Source organism: Heptranchias perlo, chromosome 12, assembly GCF_035084215.1.
Source record: "Heptranchias perlo isolate sHepPer1 chromosome 12, sHepPer1.hap1, whole genome shotgun sequence".
Classification (NCBI taxonomy): domain Eukaryota; kingdom Metazoa; phylum Chordata; class Chondrichthyes; order Hexanchiformes; family Hexanchidae; genus Heptranchias; species Heptranchias perlo.
In genome coordinates, this window is record NC_090336.1 from 67,792,157 (window position 1) to 67,810,002 (window position 17,846).

Consider the following 17,846-nt stretch of genomic DNA (forward strand, 5'->3'; position numbering starts at 1 on the left):
AGATTAATTGGCACCGTTCAAGAAAATCTCCCATCCTGAGCGCAATGCTCCACCCAAACCAGTGCCTTTTACTCACCTTAACACTCAGTTAGCAGCACAGTTTGATCTCACAGCTTCCAATGTGGCCATTCACAGTGCACTCCCTCCAAACACACACGCACTGTCTGCTCGCATTTTTAAAGTCAGCAACGTGAAGTTATTTCGCCTCTCGCTTGTGGCAGTTTAAACGTTAACATTGTGTCTCTCTCGCGCTCTCTGTTTCGGGAAATGTCTGACTTGGAAACAATTAATTCTGGAACTGCCAGTTTAAAACTGCAGTAATTTTTCACACAACAACTGGAGTTAAATGTTTCAGGTCAGGAGACCAAGTCTGTGGAAGGTGGCACGTCCCAATACACAGGCTTGCAGCTTCCTGAAAAGTGACCTGAGACTGACGTCTTTCCCTCCAAGGTAAAACTGCAAGAGGGAAAAGGAAGAAAGGGAGTGGCACTCATCCATCCCAGGAGTAAACAAAAAAACCACAGTTGCAATATCTCAGCATTCTGAGTAATAATACAGGCTCCAAAAATCCGTTCAGCATTTTGAATATCTCCCCACAGGGAGGTGCACCGTTCCCAGAGACACTGCAATACTGGGTCGATGCGTGGAGTGGACGGAGCCAAGCCCCTCTTCCATCTCCCTGTTGCAAAAATCAATTTAATGTATGGTCCCCAGATCGGGGACGTATCAGATCTTAAACTGATAAGAACAGATATTTTTTTCAAAAAATATACTTTCTTCATAAAATTTGCAGCAGTACATACAATACAGTTGTGATATCACATTCCAAACGTACACAATACAGATTATACAATTTGCAGGTTACATCAAGTACAGTTCAACCAACACATTGGACATAATTACAGTTCATGACACTCTAGGGTGTCTCATTGCATCATACTCAACACAGATTATTGCTTACAGATTCATTTCAGGTCCATTTCAGATTCATTACAGTAACATCCACCCATCCATCCTTTTCCAATAGAGGCGGCCGTGCCTGCAGTTGCACGGAAATCCAACAGGGGGCAACCTCCAGCTTAGCTGTCGAGCGGGAAACGTGGTGAGGCCTCACCCTGAAATATAGGCCAAGTCCCCATGGACAGATACGGGAAGAAAAACACAATGGTGGCTGCTTACCTTGCTGAGCAGGAGTGAAAGTGGCGTCAGCGGCGTTGGCAACATGGCGCACCGGCCGGGCGAGAAACAACGCGTAGCGAGCAACAACCTACGAAGGAAAGGAGAGCATGGTCAAGCAGCTGTAAAAAGTTTTCCTTCTTTTATAACAATATTGACTACAGTAATAACATATGGTCCAAAAAAGAAACAAAATCTGTTTTTTGTTTTTCGAATCTCCCCGAAGGGAGCTGCACCGATCCTGGAAGCACTGCTGTACCAGGTCGATGCGCGGAGTGGACGGAGCAAGCTCTTGTTCCATCTCCCTGTTCCAAAAATCAATTTAATATTTGGTCCCCAGATAGGGGACGTATCAGATATTAAACTGATAAGAACAGAAACTACACTGGATCTTAGCCAAAAGGCCGAGAAGCGATAACGCGCTCGATGCGAATTGATCTCCGCTCCTGTTTTCCCTCCCTCTTTGGTCTCTGGCTGGCTGTGTCTAAAGCAGTCTAGAAGCACTGCCGTTCTCTCCCACTCTGGCCACATTTTTGCCACCGTTTCTAATTGCAACAGTGGATCAGTTTAAAGAAGTTGCCGTTTTTTCCTTTCTTGCTAAGATTGCTTGACAGATTGGTAAATTTGCCAGTCGGCCACCGATCAGATGGGAGAAGGTGGTGTCTCAACGGACCTCCGTCAGTCAGTCTCAGTCACTAACTCACTGCCGTGGAAGGAAACCGCTTTAAAGAAAACTAGTGACGTGACGTGTCTCACAGCGAGTGAGTGAGATTGCAACGGCCAATTGAGAAAGAGGTGAGGTGCTGACAATCAGCAGCTCGTGTTTAAACGTTCATTCCACAGCAGGCAAGACCAATCAAAAGAAAATACTGCAGATGCTGGCTCGGCTGGCTGGGCTGGGCTGGCTGGAAATGGGAAATAAAAACACAAGGCGTGTTAAAGGCTGGTTAAACTGTCGAAAGAAACAAGGCGTTAATGTTTCAGAAGTGCCTATTGAAAGATGTCTCTCAAGCTGCTCCTTGACTGGGCCCTGTCCATTGTCACGTTAATCCCAGGGCGGGGCGGGACTGCTTTGACCAGGAGACCTGTTTTCTGGGACGCAGGTGTGACATTCCAGGGAGTGCACCTGCTTTGTGCTGATTCGAAACGACCACGACAACGGCAACTTGCAGTTCTATATTACCACGACAACGCGCGTGTATATATTGCTACAGCAACAACTGGAGGCGGGACATTTCCCTTGAAGGGCGACATGCAAACAACCATCGCCGGCACCGCATCGCTGCAGTATTTTCTCCCAGAGTGTATCATCGGATATACGGTACGATATTTGAGCGGAATTAATCTCTCAGAGCATCAGCACGTTGCGAGCGAAGGGACGTTTTGATTCTTGAAACCTGCCCTTGCAATCGTAAAAGGTAGCGAATGCTGTCTAGTGGCAGTGTGTGGCGACCCAAGGCATACTTACCTGGCAGGGGAGAATCTGTGATCCCGAAGGCGGATCTCCCAGGACGAGGCTAGCCCATTGCACTTGGGGTGTGCGCTGACGCCTGCGATGTCCCCAAATGCGGGATACTCGACTGCAAAATTTGTGGTAGTGGGGGACTGCGTTCGCGCTCTCCCCTGCATCGAAACGAAAAGTTAGATTGTCGACCCCGCGGTCCACCAATCGGATGGGTGACGGTGTTGTGTGTGTGTGTGTGTGTGTGTGTGTGTGTGTACGTATGTCAGTCAGTCTCTCACTCAGAGCTGCTGTGGAAGGAAACCTTTTTAAAAAGAACTTGCATATCGAAAGAAAGATGTGTCTCAAGCTGCCGGGGCCCTGTCCATTGTCACGTTAATGGCTGGACTGCTTTGACCAGGAGACCTGTTTCCTGGGTCGGAGGTGTGAGATTCCAGGGGACCTGCTTTGTGCTGATTTCCAATGGCCGTCCCTCCCTCCCTCCCCCCAGGCCTTCCTTCTGAACACCTTTGTCGTTTTATCGAGGGCCAGAAGCCTGCCTGTGAAAGGGAAGGATCAGCCGGTCGGCCCCCTGCTGGTCGCTGCTGCTCGTGGAGCAGGCGTGCGTGTCCTCAGCCTCTTGGACAGGTTCCTCAGGCGGTTCCCAGGTGGCCCAGTGGTCGAGGACACAACCTTTTAAATCGTTGAGACCCGGGTTCCAATCCCGGTCGGGGGGATGATTTTCTGGTGCAGATTAATTGGCACCACTCAAAGAAAGTCTCCCCTCCTGAGCGCAATGCTCCACCCTCACCACCACTGCCTTTTCCTCACCGAGACAAACAGACAGTCCGTCCAGTCCAGGAGCGCAGTTTTCATTTGTACTCAGACCCTGCTTGTTTAAAGTTAAGTTATTTTGCAGTTTGAATTATAATCGCTGCCTGCGTGCGAGCGAGCGAGCGAGTGAGCGAGCGAACGAGCGAGCGGCACTCAGCCCAGGATAAGAAAAGAATACCACTGAGCTGAGAAAGTAAGTGCAATATATCAGCTTTATTCTCAGTCATAATACGTACACACGGACAGAGACGCTGGGAAAGAGCTGTTTTTCCTTTTGAATATCTCCCCACAGGGAGGTGCACCGTTGCCAGAGACACTGCAATACTGGGTCGATGCGTGGAGTGGACGGAGCCAAGCCCCTATTCCATCTCCCTGTTGCAAAATTCAATTTAATATTCGGTCCCAAAGCCGAGAAGCGATAACCTCCTGAATAGACGTTTGCCATTTGACTGAGTGTGAAAAGACTGAGTGTCAAAGTGGAAATGGCAAGTCAAGCCCTCTGCTGGTGACACTGCTGCTACTGTAGGGAGCCATGTGTTCAGCCTTCTGTATATGTTTGCAGGGGATTGAGGGCAACTCCCCTGATGGTCTAGTGGTTAGGACGCAACATTTAAAACTCGTTGAGACCCGGGTTCGAATCCCGGTCAGGGGATGATTTTCTGGTGCAGATTAATTGGCACCGTTCAAGAAAATCTCCCATCCTGAGCGCAATGCTCCACCCAAACCAGTGCCTTTTACTCACCTTAACACTCAGTTAGCAGCACAGTTTGATCTCACAGCTTCCAATGTGGCCATTCACAGTGCACTCCCTCCAAACACACACGCACTGTCTGCTCGCATTTTTAAAGTCAGCAACGTGAAGTTATTTCGCCTCTCGCTTGTGGCAGTTTAAACGTTAACATTGTGTCTCTCTCGCGCTCTCTGTTTCGGGAAATGTCTGACTTGGAAACAATTAATTCTGGAACTGCCAGTTTAAAACTGCAGTAATTTTTCACACAACAACTGGAGTTAAATGTTTCAGGTCAGGAGACCAAGTCTGTGGAAGGTGGCACGTCCCAATACACAGGCTTGCAGCTTCCTGAAAAGTGACCTGAGACTGACGTCTTTCCCTCCAAGGTAAAACTGCAAGAGGGAAAAGGAAGAAAGGGAGTGGCACTCATCCATCCCAGGAGTAAACAAAAAAACCACAGTTGCAATATCTCAGCATTCTGAGTAATAATACAGGCTCCAAAAATCCGTTCAGCATTTTGAATATCTCCCCACAGGGAGGTGCACCGTTCCCAGAGACACTGCAATACTGGGTCGATGCGTGGAGTGGACGGAGCCAAGCCCCTCTTCCATCTCCCTGTTGCAAAAATCAATTTAATGTATGGTCCCCAGATCGGGGACGTATCAGATCTTAAACTGATAAGAACAGATATTTTTTTCAAAAAATATACTTTCTTCATAAAATTTGCAGCAGTACATACAATACAGTTGTGATATCACATTCCAAACGTACACAATACAGATTATACAATTTGCAGGTTACATCAAGTACAGTTCAACCAACACATTGGACATAATTACAGTTCATGACACTCTAGGGTGTCTCATTGCATCATACTCAACACAGATTATTGCTTACAGATTCATTTCAGGTCCATTTCAGATTCATTACAGTAACATCCACCCATCCATCCTTTTCCAATAGAGGCGGCCGTGCCTGCAGTTGCACGGAAATCCAACAGGGGGCAACCTCCAGCTTAGCTGTCGAGCGGGAAACGTGGTGAGGCCTCACCCTGAAATATAGGCCAAGTCCCCATGGACAGATACGGGAAGAAAAACACAATGGTGGCTGCTTACCTTGCTGAGCAGGAGTGAAAGTGGCGTCAGCGGCGTTGGCAACATGGCGCACCGGCCGGGCGAGAAACAACGCGTAGCGAGCAACAACCTACGAAGGAAAGGAGAGCATGGTCAAGCAGCTGTAAAAAGTTTTCCTTCTTTTATAACAATATTGACTACAGTAATAACATATGGTCCAAAAAAGAAACAAAATCTGTTTTTTGTTTTTCGAATCTCCCCGAAGGGAGCTGCACCGATCCTGGAAGCACTGCTGTACCAGGTCGATGCGCGGAGTGGACGGAGCAAGCTCTTGTTCCATCTCCCTGTTCCAAAAATCAATTTAATATTTGGTCCCCAGATAGGGGACGTATCAGATATTAAACTGATAAGAACAGAAACTACACTGGATCTTAGCCAAAAGGCCGAGAAGCGATAACGCGCTCGATGCGAATTGATCTCCGCTCCTGTTTTCCCTCCCTCTTTGGTCTCTGGCTGGCTGTGTCTAAAGCAGTCTAGAAGCACTGCCGTTCTCTCCCACTCTGGCCACATTTTTGCCACCGTTTCTAATTGCAACAGTGGATCAGTTTAAAGAAGTTGCCGTTTTTTCCTTTCTTGCTAAGATTGCTTGACAGATTGGTAAATTTGCCAGTCGGCCACCGATCAGATGGGAGAAGGTGGTGTCTCAACGGACCTCCGTCAGTCAGTCTCAGTCACTAACTCACTGCCGTGGAAGGAAACCGCTTTAAAGAAAACTAGTGACGTGACGTGTCTCACAGCGAGTGAGTGAGATTGCAACGGCCAATTGAGAAAGAGGTGAGGTGCTGACAATCAGCAGCTCGTGTTTAAACGTTCATTCCACAGCAGGCAAGACCAATCAAAAGAAAATACTGCAGATGCTGGCTCGGCTGGCTGGGCTGGGCTGGCTGGAAATGGGAAATAAAAACACAAGGCGTGTTAAAGGCTGGTTAAACTGTCGAAAGAAACAAGGCGTTAATGTTTCAGAAGTGCCTATTGAAAGATGTCTCTCAAGCTGCTCCTTGACTGGGCCCTGTCCATTGTCACGTTAATCCCAGGGCGGGGCGGGACTGCTTTGACCAGGAGACCTGTTTTCTGGGACGCAGGTGTGACATTCCAGGGAGTGCACCTGCTTTGTGCTGATTCGAAACGACCACGACAACGGCAACTTGCAGTTCTATATTACCACGACAACGCGCGTGTATATATTGCTACAGCAACAACTGGAGGCGGGACATTTCCCTTGAAGGGCGACATGCAAACAACCATCGCCGGCACCGCATCGCTGCAGTATTTTCTCCCAGAGTGTATCATCGGATATACGGTACGATATTTGAGCGGAATTAATCTCTCAGAGCATCAGCACGTTGCGAGCGAAGGGACGTTTTGATTCTTGAAACCTGCCCTTGCAATCGTAAAAGGTAGCGAATGCTGTCTAGTGGCAGTGTGTGGCGACCCAAGGCATACTTACCTGGCAGGGGAGAATCTGTGATCCCGAAGGCGGATCTCCCAGGACGAGGCTAGCCCATTGCACTTGGGGTGTGCGCTGACGCCTGCGATGTCCCCAAATGCGGGATACTCGACTGCAAAATTTGTGGTAGTGGGGGACTGCGTTCGCGCTCTCCCCTGCATCGAAACGAAAAGTTAGATTGTCGACCCCGCGGTCCACCAATCGGATGGGTGACGGTGTTGTGTGTGTGTGTGTGTGTGTGTGTGTGTGTGTGTACGTATGTCAGTCAGTCTCTCACTCAGAGCTGCTGTGGAAGGAAACCTTTTTAAAAAGAACTTGCATATCGAAAGAAAGATGTGTCTCAAGCTGCCGGGGCCCTGTCCATTGTCACGTTAATGGCTGGACTGCTTTGACCAGGAGACCTGTTTCCTGGGTCGGAGGTGTGAGATTCCAGGGGACCTGCTTTGTGCTGATTTCCAATGGCCGTCCCTCCCTCCCTCCCCCCAGGCCTTCCTTCTGAACACCTTTGTCGTTTTATCGAGGGCCAGAAGCCTGCCTGTGAAAGGGAAGGATCAGCCGGTCGGCCCCCTGCTGGTCGCTGCTGCTCGTGGAGCAGGCGTGCGTGTCCTCAGCCTCTTGGACAGGTTCCTCAGGCGGTTCCCAGGTGGCCCAGTGGTCGAGGACACAACCTTTTAAATCGTTGAGACCCGGGTTCCAATCCCGGTCGGGGGGATGATTTTCTGGTGCAGATTAATTGGCACCACTCAAAGAAAGTCTCCCCTCCTGAGCGCAATGCTCCACCCTCACCACCACTGCCTTTTCCTCACCGAGACAAACAGACAGTCCGTCCAGTCCAGGAGCGCAGTTTTCATTTGTACTCAGACCCTGCTTGTTTAAAGTTAAGTTATTTTGCAGTTTGAATTATAATCGCTGCCTGCGTGCGAGCGAGCGAGCGAGTGAGCGAGCGAACGAGCGAGCGGCACTCAGCCCAGGATAAGAAAAGAATACCACTGAGCTGAGAAAGTAAGTGCAATATATCAGCTTTATTCTCAGTCATAATACGTACACACGGACAGAGACGCTGGGAAAGAGCTGTTTTTCCTTTTGAATATCTCCCCACAGGGAGGTGCACCGTTGCCAGAGACACTGCAATACTGGGTCGATGCGTGGAGTGGACGGAGCCAAGCCCCTATTCCATCTCCCTGTTGCAAAATTCAATTTAATATTCGGTCCCAAAGCCGAGAAGCGATAACCTCCTGAATAGACGTTTGCCATTTGACTGAGTGTGAAAAGACTGAGTGTCAAAGTGGAAATGGCAAGTCAAGCCCTCTGCTGGTGACACTGCTGCTACTGTAGGGAGCCATGTGTTCAGCCTTCTGTATATGTTTGCAGGGGATTGAGGGCAACTCCCCTGATGGTCTAGTGGTTAGGACGCAACATTTAAAACTCGTTGAGACCCGGGTTCGAATCCCGGTCAGGGGATGATTTTCTGGTGCAGATTAATTGGCACCGTTCAAGAAAATCTCCCATCCTGAGCGCAATGCTCCACCCAAACCAGTGCCTTTTACTCACCTTAACACTCAGTTAGCAGCACAGTTTGATCTCACAGCTTCCAATGTGGCCATTCACAGTGCACTCCCTCCAAACACACACGCACTGTCTGCTCGCATTTTTAAAGTCAGCAACGTGAAGTTATTTCGCCTCTCGCTTGTGGCAGTTTAAACGTTAACATTGTGTCTCTCTCGCGCTCTCTGTTTCGGGAAATGTCTGACTTGGAAACAATTAATTCTGGAACTGCCAGTTTAAAACTGCAGTAATTTTTCACACAACAACTGGAGTTAAATGTTTCAGGTCAGGAGACCAAGTCTGTGGAAGGTGGCACGTCCCAATACACAGGCTTGCAGCTTCCTGAAAAGTGACCTGAGACTGACGTCTTTCCCTCCAAGGTAAAACTGCAAGAGGGAAAAGGAAGAAAGGGAGTGGCACTCATCCATCCCAGGAGTAAACAAAAAAACCACAGTTGCAATATCTCAGCATTCTGAGTAATAATACAGGCTCCAAAAATCCGTTCAGCATTTTGAATATCTCCCCACAGGGAGGTGCACCGTTGCCAGAGACACTGTAATACTGGGTCGATGCGTGGAGTGGACGGAGCCAAGCCCCTCTTCCATCTCCCTGTTGCAAAAATCAAGTTAATGTATGGTCCCCAGATCGGGGACGTATCAGATCTTAAACTGATAAGAACAGATATTTTTTTCAAAAAATATACTTTCTTCATAAAATTTGCAGCAGTACATACAATACAGTTGTGATATCACATTCCAAACGGACACAATACAGATTATACAATTTGCAGGTTACATCAAGTACAGTTCAACCAACACATTGGACATAATTACAGTTCTTGACACTCTAGGGTGTCTCATTGCATCATACTCAACACAGATTATTGCTTACAGATTCATTTCAGGTCCATTTCAGATTCATTACAGTAACATCCACCCATCCATCCTTTTCCAATAGAGGCGGCCGTGCCTGCAGTTGCACGGAAATCCAACAGGGGGCAACCTCCAGCTTAGCTGTCGAGCGGGAAACGTGGTGAGGCCTCACCCTGAAATATAGGCCAAGTCCCCATGGACAGATACGGGAAGAAAAACACAATGGTGGCTGCTTACCTTGCTGAGCAGGAGTGAAAGTGGCGTCAGCGGCGTTGGCAACATGGCGCACCGGCCGGGCGAGAAACAACGCGTAGTGAGCAACAACCTACGAAGGAAAGGAGAGCATGGTCAAGCAGCTGTAAAAAGTTTTCCTTCTTTTATAACAATATTGACCACAGTAATAACATATGGTCCAAAAAAGAAACAAAATCTGTTTTTTGTTTTTCGAATCTCCCCGAAGGGAGCTGCACCGATCCTGGAAGCACTGCTATACCAGGTCAATGCGCGGAGTGGACGGAGCAAGCTCTTGTTCCATCTCCCTGTTCCAAAAATCAATTTAATATTTGGTCCCCAGATAGGGGACATATCAGATATTAAACTGATAAGAACAGAAACTACACTGGATCTTAGCCAAAAGGCCGAGAAGCGATAACGCGCTCGATGCGAATTGATCTCCGCTCCTGTTTTCCCTCCCTCTTTGGTCTCTGGCTGGCTGTGTCTAAAGCAGTCTAGAAGCACTGCCGTTCTCTCCCACTCTGGCCACATTTTTGCCACCGTTTCTAATTGCAACAGTGGATCAGTTTAAAGAAGTTGCCGTTTTTTCCTTTCTTGCTAGGATTGCTTGACAGATTGGTAAATTTGCCAGTCGGCCACCGATCAGATGGGAGAAGGTGGTGTCTCAACGGACCTCCGTCAGTCAGTCTCAGTCACTAACTCACTGCCGTGGAAGGAAACCGCTTTAAAGAAAACTAGTGACGTGACGTGACGTGTCTCACAGCGAGTGAGTGAGATTGCAACGGCCAATTGAGAAAGAGGTGAGGTGCTGACAATCAGCAGCTCGTGTTTAAACGTTCATTCCACAGCAGGCAAGACCAATCAAAAGAAAATACTGCAGATGCTGGCTCGGCTGGCTGGGCTGGCTGGCTGGGCTGGCTGGAAATGGGAAATAAAAACACAAGGCGTGTTAAAGGCTGCTAAAACTGTCGAAAGAAACAAGGCGTTAATGTTTCAGAAGTGCCTATTGAAAGATGTCTCTCAAGCTGCTCCCTGACTGGGCCCTGTCCATTGTCACGTTAATCCCAGGGCGGGGCGGGACTGCTTTGACCAGGAGACCTGTTTTCTGGGACGCAGGTGTGACATTCCAGGGAGTGCACCTGCTTTGTGCTGATTCGAAACTACCACGACAACGGCAACTTGAAGTTCTATATTACCACGACAACGCGCGTGTATATATTGCTACAGCAACAACTGGAGGCGGGACATTTCCCTTGAAGGGCGACATGCAAACAACCATCGCCGGCACCGCATCGCTGCAGTATTTTCTCCCAGAGTGTATCATCGGATATACGGTACGATATTTGAGCGGAATTAATCTCTCAGAGCATCAGCACGTTGCGAGCGAAGGGACGTTTTGATTCTTAAAACCTGCCCTTGCAATCGTAAAAGGAAGCGAATGCTGTCTAGTGGCAGTGTGTGGCGACACAAGGCATACTTACCTGGCAGGGGAGAATCTGTGATCCCGAAGGCGGATCTCCCAGGACGAGGCTAGCCCATTGCACTTGGGGTGTGCGCTGACGCCTGCGATGTCCCCAAATGCGGGATACTCGACTGCAAAATTTGTGGTAGTGGGGGACTGCGTTCGCGCTCTCCCCTGCATCGAAACGAAAAGTTAGATTGTCGACCCCGCGGTCCACCAATCGGATGGGTGACGGTGTTGTGTGTGTGTGTGTGTGTACGTATGTCAGTCAGTCTCTCACTCAGAGCTGCTGTGGAAGGAAACCTTTTTAAAAAGAACTTGCATATCGAAAGAAAGATGTGTCTCAAGCTGCCGGGGCCCTGTCCATTGTCACGTTAATGGCTGGACTGCTTTGACCAGGAGACCTGTTTCCTGGGTCGGAGGTGTGAGATTCCAGGGGACCTGCTTTGTGCTGATTTCCAATGGCCGTCCCTCCCTCCCTCCCCCCAGGCCTTCCTTCTGAACACCTTTGTCGTTTTATCGAGGGCCAGAAGCCTGCCTGTGAAAGGGAAGGATCAGCCGGTCGGCCCCCTGCTGGTCGCTGCTGCTCGTGGAGCAGGCGTGCGTGTCCTCAGCCTCTTGGACAGGTTCCTCAAGCGGTTCCCAGCTGGCCCAGTGGTCGAGGGCGCAACCTTTGAAATCGTTGAGACCCGGGTTCCAATCCCGGTCAGGGGGATGATTTTCTGGTGCAGATTAATTGGCACCACTCAAAGAAAGTCTCCCCTCCTGAGCGCAATGCTCCACCCTCACCACCACTGCCTTTTCCTCACCGAGACAAACAGACAGTCCGTCCAGTCCAGGAGCGCAGTTTTCATTTGTACTCAGACCCTGCTTGTTTAAAGTTAAGTTATTTTGCAGTTTGAATTATAATCGCTGCCTGCGTGCGAGCGAGCGAGCGAACGAGCGGCACTCAGCCCAGGAGAAGAAAAGAATACCACTGAGCTGAGAAAGTAAGTGCAATATATCAGCTTTATTCTCAGTCATAATACGTACACACGGACAGAGACGCTGGGAAAGAGCTGTTTTTCCTTTTGAATATCTCCCCACAGGGAGGTGTACCGTTGCCAGAGACACTGCAATACTGGGTCGATGCGTGGAGTGGACGGAGCCAAGCCCCTATTCCATCTCCCTGTTGCAAAATTCAATTTAATATTCGGTCCCAAAGCCGAGAAGCGATAACCTCCTGAATAGACGTTTGCCATTTGACTGAGTGTGAAAAGACTGAGTGTCAAAGTGGAAATGGCAACTCAAGCCCTCTGCTGGTGACACTGCTGCTACTGTAGGGAGCCATGTGTTCAGCCTTCTGTATATGTTTGCAGGGGATTGAGGGCAACTCCCCTGATGGTCTAGTGGTTAGGACGCAACATTTAAAACTCGTTGACACCCGGGTTCGAATCCCGGTCAGGGGATGATTTTCTGGTGCAGATTAATTGGCACCGTTCAAGAAAATCTCCCATCCTGAGCGCAATGCTCCACCCAAACCAGTGCCTTTTACTCACCTTAACACTCAGTTAGCAGCACAGTTTGATCTCACAGCTTCCAATGTGGCCATTCACAGTGCACTCCCTCCAAACACACACGCACTGTCTGCTCGCATTTTTAAAGTCAGCAACGTGAAGTTATTTCGCCTCTCGCTTGTGGCAGTTTAAACGTTAACATTGTGTCTCTCTCGCGCTCTCTGTTTCGGGAAATGTCTGACTTGGAAACAATTAATTCTGGAACTGCCAGTTTAAAACTGCAGTAATTTTTCACACAACAACTGGAGTTAAATGTTTCAGGTCAGGAGACCAAGTCTGTGGAAGGTGGCACGTCCCAATACACAGGCTTGCAGCTTCCTGAAAAGTGACCTGAGACTGACGTCTTTCCCTCCAAGGTAAAACTGCAAGAGGGAAAAGGAAGAAAGGGAGTGGCACTCATCCATCCCAGGAGTAAACAAAAAAACCACAGTTGCAATATCTCAGCATTCTGAGTAATAATACAGGCTCCAAAAATCCGTTCAGCATTTTGAATATCTCCCCACAGGGAGGTGCACCGTTGCCAGAGACACTGTAATACTGGGTCGATGCGTGGAGTGGACGGAGCCAAGCCCCTCTTCCATCTCCCTGTTGCAAAAATCAATTTAATGTATGGTCCCCAGATCGGGGACGTATCAGATCTTAAACTGATAAGAACAGATATTTTTTTCAAAAAATATACTTTCTTCATAAAATTTGCAGCAGTACATACAATACAGTTGTGATATCACATTCCAAACGTACACAATACAGATTATACAATTTGCAGGTTACATCAAGTACAGTTCAACCAACACATTGGACATAATTACAGTTCTTGACACTCTAGGGTGTCTCATTGCATCATACTCAACACAGATTATTGCTTACAGATTCATTTCAGGTCCATTTCAGATTCATTACAGTAACATCCACCCACCCATCCTTTTCCAATAGAGGCGGCCGTGCCTGCAGTTGCACGGAAATCCAACAGGGGGCAACCTCCAGCTTAGCTGTCGAGCGGGAAACGTGGTGAGGCCTCACCCTGAAATATAGGCCAAGTCCCCATGGACAGATACGGGAAGAAAAACACAATGGTGGCTGCTTACCTTGCTGAGCAGGAGTGAAAGTGGCGTCAGCGGCGTTGGCAACATGGCGCACCGGCCGGGCGAGAAACAACGCGTAGCGAGCAACAACCTACGAAGGAAAGGAGAGCATGGTCAAGCAGCTGTAAAAAGTTTTCCTTCTTTTATAACAATATTGACTACAGTAATAACATATGGTCCAAAAAAGAAACAAAATCTGTTTTTTGTTTTTCGAATCTCCCCGAAGGGAGCTGCACCGATCCTGGAAGCACTGCTGTACCAGGTCGATGCGCGGAGTGGACAGAGCAAGCTCTTGTTCCATCTCCCTGTTCCAAAAATCAATTTAATATTTGGTCCCCAGATAGGGGACATATCAGATATTAAACTGATAAGAACAGAAACTGCACTGGATCTTAGCCAAAAGGCCGAGAAGCGATAACGCGCTCGATGCGAATTGATCTCCGCTCCTGTTTTCCCTCCCTCTTTGGTCTCTGGCTGGCTGTGTCTAAAGCAGTCTAGAAGCACTGCCATTCTCTCCCACTCTGGCCACATTTTTGCCACCGTTTCTAATTGCAACAGTGGATCAGTTTAAAGAAGTTGCCGTTTTTTCCTTTCTTGCTAGGATTGCTTGACAGATTGGTAAATTTGCCAGTCGGTCACCGATCAGATGGGAGAAGGTGGTGTCTCAACGGACCTCCGTCAGTCAGTCTCAGTCACTAACTCACTGCCGTGGAAGGAAACCGCTTTAAAGAAAACTAGTGACGTGACGTGACGTGTCTCACAGCGAGTGAGTGAGATTGCAACGGCCAATTGAGAAAGAGGTGAGGTGCTGAGAATCAGCAGCTCGTGTTTAAACGTTCATTCCACAGCAGGCAAGCCCAATCAAAAGAAAATACTGCAGATGCTGGCTCGGCTGGCTGGGCTGGCTGGCTGGGCTGGCTGGAAATGGGAAATAAAAACACAAGGCGTGTTAAAGGCTGGTTAAACTGTCGAAAGAAACAAGGCGTTAATGTTTCAGAAGTGCCTATTGAAAGATGTCTCTCAAGCTGCTCCCTGACTGGGCCCTGTCCATTGTCACGTTAATCCCAGGGCGGGGCGGGACTGCTTTGACCAGGAGACCTGTTTTCTGGGACGCAGGTGTGACATTCCAGGGAGTGCACCTGCTTTGTGCTGATTCGAAACTACCACGACAACGGCAACTTGCAGTTCTATATTACCACGACAACGCGCGTGTATATATTGCTACAGCAACAACTGGAGGCGGGACATTTCCCTTGAAGGGCGACATGCAAACAACCATCGCCGGCACCGCATCGCTGCAGTATTTTCTCCCAGAGTGTATCATCGGATATACGGTACGATATTTGAGCGGAATTAATCTCTCAGAGCATCAGCACGTTGCGAGCGAAGGGACGTTTTGATTCTTAAAACCTGCCCTTGCAATCGTAAAAGGTAGCGAATGCTGTCTAGTGGCAGTGTGTGGCGACCCAAGGCATACTTACCTGGCAGGGAAGAATCTGTGATCCCGAAGGCGGATCTCCCAGGACGAGGCTAGCCCATTGCACTTGGGGTGTGCGCTGACGCCTGCGATGTCCCCAAATGCGGGATACTCGACTGCAAAATTTGTGGTAGTGGGGGACTGCGTTCGCGCTCTCCCCTGCATCGAAACGAAAAGTTAGATTGTCGACCCCGCGGTCCACCAATCGGATGGGTGACGGTGTTGTGTGTGTGTGTGTGTGTGTGTACGTATGTCAGTCAGTCTCTCACTCAGAGCTGCTGTGGAAGGAAACCTTTTTAAAAAGAACTTGCATATCGAAAGAAAGATGTGTCTCAAGCTGCCGGGGCCCTGTCCATTGTCACGTTAATGGCTGGACTGCTTTGACCAGGAGACCTGTTTCCTGGGTCGGAGGTGTGAGATTCCAGGGGACCTGCTTTGTGCTGATTTCCAATGGCCGTCCCTCCCTCCCTCCCCCCAGGCCTTCCTTCTGAACACCTTTGTCGTTTTATCGAGGGCCAGAAGCCTGCCTGTGAAAGGGAAGGATCAGCCGGTCGGCCCCCTGCTGGTCGCTGCTGCTCGTGGAGCAGGCGTGCGTGTCCTCAGCCTCTTGGACAGGTTCCTCAGGCGGTTCCCAGGTGGCCCAGTGGTCGAGGACGCAACCTTTTAAATCGTTGAGACCCGGGTTCCAATCCCGGTCGGGGGGATGATTTTCTGGTGCAGATTAATTGGCACCACTCAAAGAAAGTCTCCCCTCCTGAGCGCAATGCTCCACCCTCACCACCACTGCCTTTTCCTCACCGAGACAAACAGACAGTCCGTCCAGTCCAGGAGCGCAGTTTTCATTTGTACTCAGACCCTGCTTGTTTAAAGTTAAGTTATTTTGCAGTTTGAATTATAATCGCTGCCTGCGTGCGAGCGAGTGAGCGAGCGAGCGAACGAGCGGCACTCAGCCCAGGAGAAGAAAAGAATACCACTGAGCTGAGAAAGTAAGTGCAATATATCAGCTTTATTCTCAGTCATAATACGTACACACGGACAGAGACGCTGGGAAAGAGCTGTTTTTCCTTTTGAATATCTCCCCACAGGGAGGTGCACCGTTGCCAGAGACACTGCAATACTGGGTCGATGCGTGGAGTGGACGGAGCCAAGCCCCTATTCCATCTCCCTGTTGCAAAATTCAATTTAATATTCGGTCCCAAAGCCGAGAAGCGATAACCTCCTGAATAGACGTTTGCCATTTGACTGAGTGTGAAAAGACTGAGTGTCAAAGTGGAAATGGCAACTCAAGCCCTCTGCTGGTGACACTGCTGCTACTGTAGGGAGCCATGTGTTCAGCCTTCTGTATATGTTTGCAGGGGATTGAGGGCAACTCCCCTGATGGTCTAGTGGTTAGGACACAACATTTAAAACTCGTTGAGACCCGGGTTCCAATCCCGGTCAGGGGATGATTTTCTGGTGCAGATTAATTGGCACCGTTCAAGAAAATCTCCCATCCTGAGCGCAATGCTCCACCCAAACCAGTGCCTTTTACTCACCTTAACACTCAGTTAGCAGCACAGTTTGATCTCACAGCTTCCAATGTGGCCATTCACAGTGCACTCCCTCCAAACACACACGCACTGTCTGCTCGCATTTTTAAAGTCAGCAACGTGAAGTTATTTCGCCTCTCGCTTGTGGCAGTTTAAACGTTAACATTGTGTCTCTCTCGCGCTCTCTGTTTCGGGAAATGTCTGACTTGGAAACAATTAATTCTGGAACTGCCAGTTTAAAACTGCAGTAATTTTTCACACAACAACTGGAGTTAAATGTTTCAGGTCAGGAGACCAAGTCTGTGGAAGGTGGCACGTCCCAATACACAGGCTTGCAGCTTCCTGAAAAGTGACCTGAGACTGACGTCTTTCCCTCCAAGGTAAAACTGCAAGAGGGAAAAGGAAGAAAGGGAGTGGCACTCATCCATCCCAGGAGTAAACAAAAAAACCACAGTTGCAATATCTCAGCATTCTGAGTAATAATACAGGCTCCAAAAATCCGTTCAGCATTTTGAATATCTCCCCACAGGGAGGTGCACCGTTGCCAGAGACACTGTAATACTGGGTCGATGCGTGGAGTGGACGGAGCCAAGCCCCTCTTCCATCTCCCTGTTGCAAAAATCAATTTAATGTATGGTCCCCAGATCGGGGACGTATCAGATCTTAAACTGATAAGAACAGATATTTTTTTCAAAAAATATACTTTCTTCATAAAATTTGCAGCAGTACATACAATACAGTTGTGATATCACATTCCAAACGTACACAATACAGATTATACAATTTGCAGGTTACATCAAGTACAGTTCAACCAACACATTGGACATAATTACAGTTCATGACACTCTAGGGTGTCTCATTGCATCATACTCAACACAGATTATTGCTTACAGATTCATTTCAGGTCCATTTCAGATTCATTACAGTAACATCCACCCATCCATCCTTTTCCAATAGAGGCGGCCGTGCCTGCAGTTGCACGGAAATCCAACAGGGGGCAACCTCCAGCTTAGCTGTCGAGCGGGAAACGTGGTGAGGCCTCACCCTGAAATATAGGCCAAGTCCCCATGGACAGATACGGGAAGAAAAACACAATGGTGGCTGCTTACCTTGCTGAGCAGGAGTGAAAGTGGCGTCAGCGGCGTTGGCAACATGGCGCACCGGCCGGGCGAGAAACAACGCGTAGCGAGCAACAACCTACGAAGGAAAGGAGAGCATGGTCAAGCAGCTGTAAAAAGTTTTCCTTCTTTTATAACAATATTGACTACAGTAATAACATATGGTCCAAAAAAGAAACAAAATCTGTTTTTTGTTTTTCGAATCTCCCC

The 17,846-nt window shown here is 48.7% G+C and overlaps 8 non-coding genes and 9 pseudogenes across 8 annotated transcripts; 4 read left to right on the forward strand and 13 right to left on the reverse strand.

Moving 5' to 3' along the window:
• Positions 1-598: 598 nt before the first annotated feature.
• Positions 599-771, reverse strand: LOC137328452 (U2 spliceosomal RNA; annotated as a pseudogene).
• A 630-nt stretch (positions 772-1,401) lies between these two features.
• LOC137330842 (U2 spliceosomal RNA) lies at positions 1,402-1,592 on the reverse strand. Its single transcript, XR_010965263.1, has one exon. It is a non-coding gene; the product is annotated as a U2 spliceosomal RNA (small nuclear RNA).
• Positions 1,593-2,636: 1,044 nt separating this feature from the next.
• LOC137328677 (U1 spliceosomal RNA) lies at positions 2,637-2,802 on the forward strand. Its single transcript, XR_010964817.1, has one exon. It is a non-coding gene; the product is annotated as a U1 spliceosomal RNA (small nuclear RNA).
• A 940-nt stretch (positions 2,803-3,742) lies between these two features.
• Positions 3,743-3,871, reverse strand: LOC137330350 (U2 spliceosomal RNA; annotated as a pseudogene).
• Positions 3,872-4,715: 844 nt separating this feature from the next.
• On the reverse strand, positions 4,716-4,888 carry LOC137328453 (U2 spliceosomal RNA; annotated as a pseudogene).
• Positions 4,889-5,518: 630 nt separating this feature from the next.
• On the reverse strand, positions 5,519-5,709 carry LOC137330843 (U2 spliceosomal RNA). The gene has a single exon (XR_010965264.1). It is a non-coding gene; the product is annotated as a U2 spliceosomal RNA (small nuclear RNA).
• Positions 5,710-6,753: 1,044 nt separating this feature from the next.
• Positions 6,754-6,919, forward strand: LOC137328689 (U1 spliceosomal RNA). Its single transcript, XR_010964819.1, has one exon. It is a non-coding gene; the product is annotated as a U1 spliceosomal RNA (small nuclear RNA).
• Positions 6,920-7,861: 942 nt separating this feature from the next.
• LOC137330351 (U2 spliceosomal RNA) lies at positions 7,862-7,990 on the reverse strand (annotated as a pseudogene).
• An 844-nt stretch (positions 7,991-8,834) lies between these two features.
• On the reverse strand, positions 8,835-9,007 carry LOC137328903 (U2 spliceosomal RNA; annotated as a pseudogene).
• A 630-nt stretch (positions 9,008-9,637) lies between these two features.
• On the reverse strand, positions 9,638-9,828 carry LOC137330784 (U2 spliceosomal RNA). Its single transcript, XR_010965206.1, has one exon. It is a non-coding gene; the product is annotated as a U2 spliceosomal RNA (small nuclear RNA).
• A 1,057-nt stretch (positions 9,829-10,885) lies between these two features.
• On the forward strand, positions 10,886-11,051 carry LOC137328700 (U1 spliceosomal RNA). Its single transcript, XR_010964820.1, has one exon. It is a non-coding gene; the product is annotated as a U1 spliceosomal RNA (small nuclear RNA).
• Positions 11,052-11,961: 910 nt separating this feature from the next.
• Positions 11,962-12,090, reverse strand: LOC137330619 (U2 spliceosomal RNA; annotated as a pseudogene).
• An 844-nt stretch (positions 12,091-12,934) lies between these two features.
• LOC137328688 (U2 spliceosomal RNA) lies at positions 12,935-13,107 on the reverse strand (annotated as a pseudogene).
• Positions 13,108-13,737: 630 nt separating this feature from the next.
• LOC137330877 (U2 spliceosomal RNA) lies at positions 13,738-13,928 on the reverse strand. Its single transcript, XR_010965298.1, has one exon. It is a non-coding gene; the product is annotated as a U2 spliceosomal RNA (small nuclear RNA).
• A 1,057-nt stretch (positions 13,929-14,985) lies between these two features.
• Positions 14,986-15,151, forward strand: LOC137330231 (U1 spliceosomal RNA). The gene has a single exon (XR_010965021.1). It is a non-coding gene; the product is annotated as a U1 spliceosomal RNA (small nuclear RNA).
• A 922-nt stretch (positions 15,152-16,073) lies between these two features.
• LOC137330352 (U2 spliceosomal RNA) lies at positions 16,074-16,202 on the reverse strand (annotated as a pseudogene).
• Positions 16,203-17,046: 844 nt separating this feature from the next.
• LOC137328690 (U2 spliceosomal RNA) lies at positions 17,047-17,219 on the reverse strand (annotated as a pseudogene).
• Between the last annotated feature and the right edge of the window lie 627 nt (positions 17,220-17,846).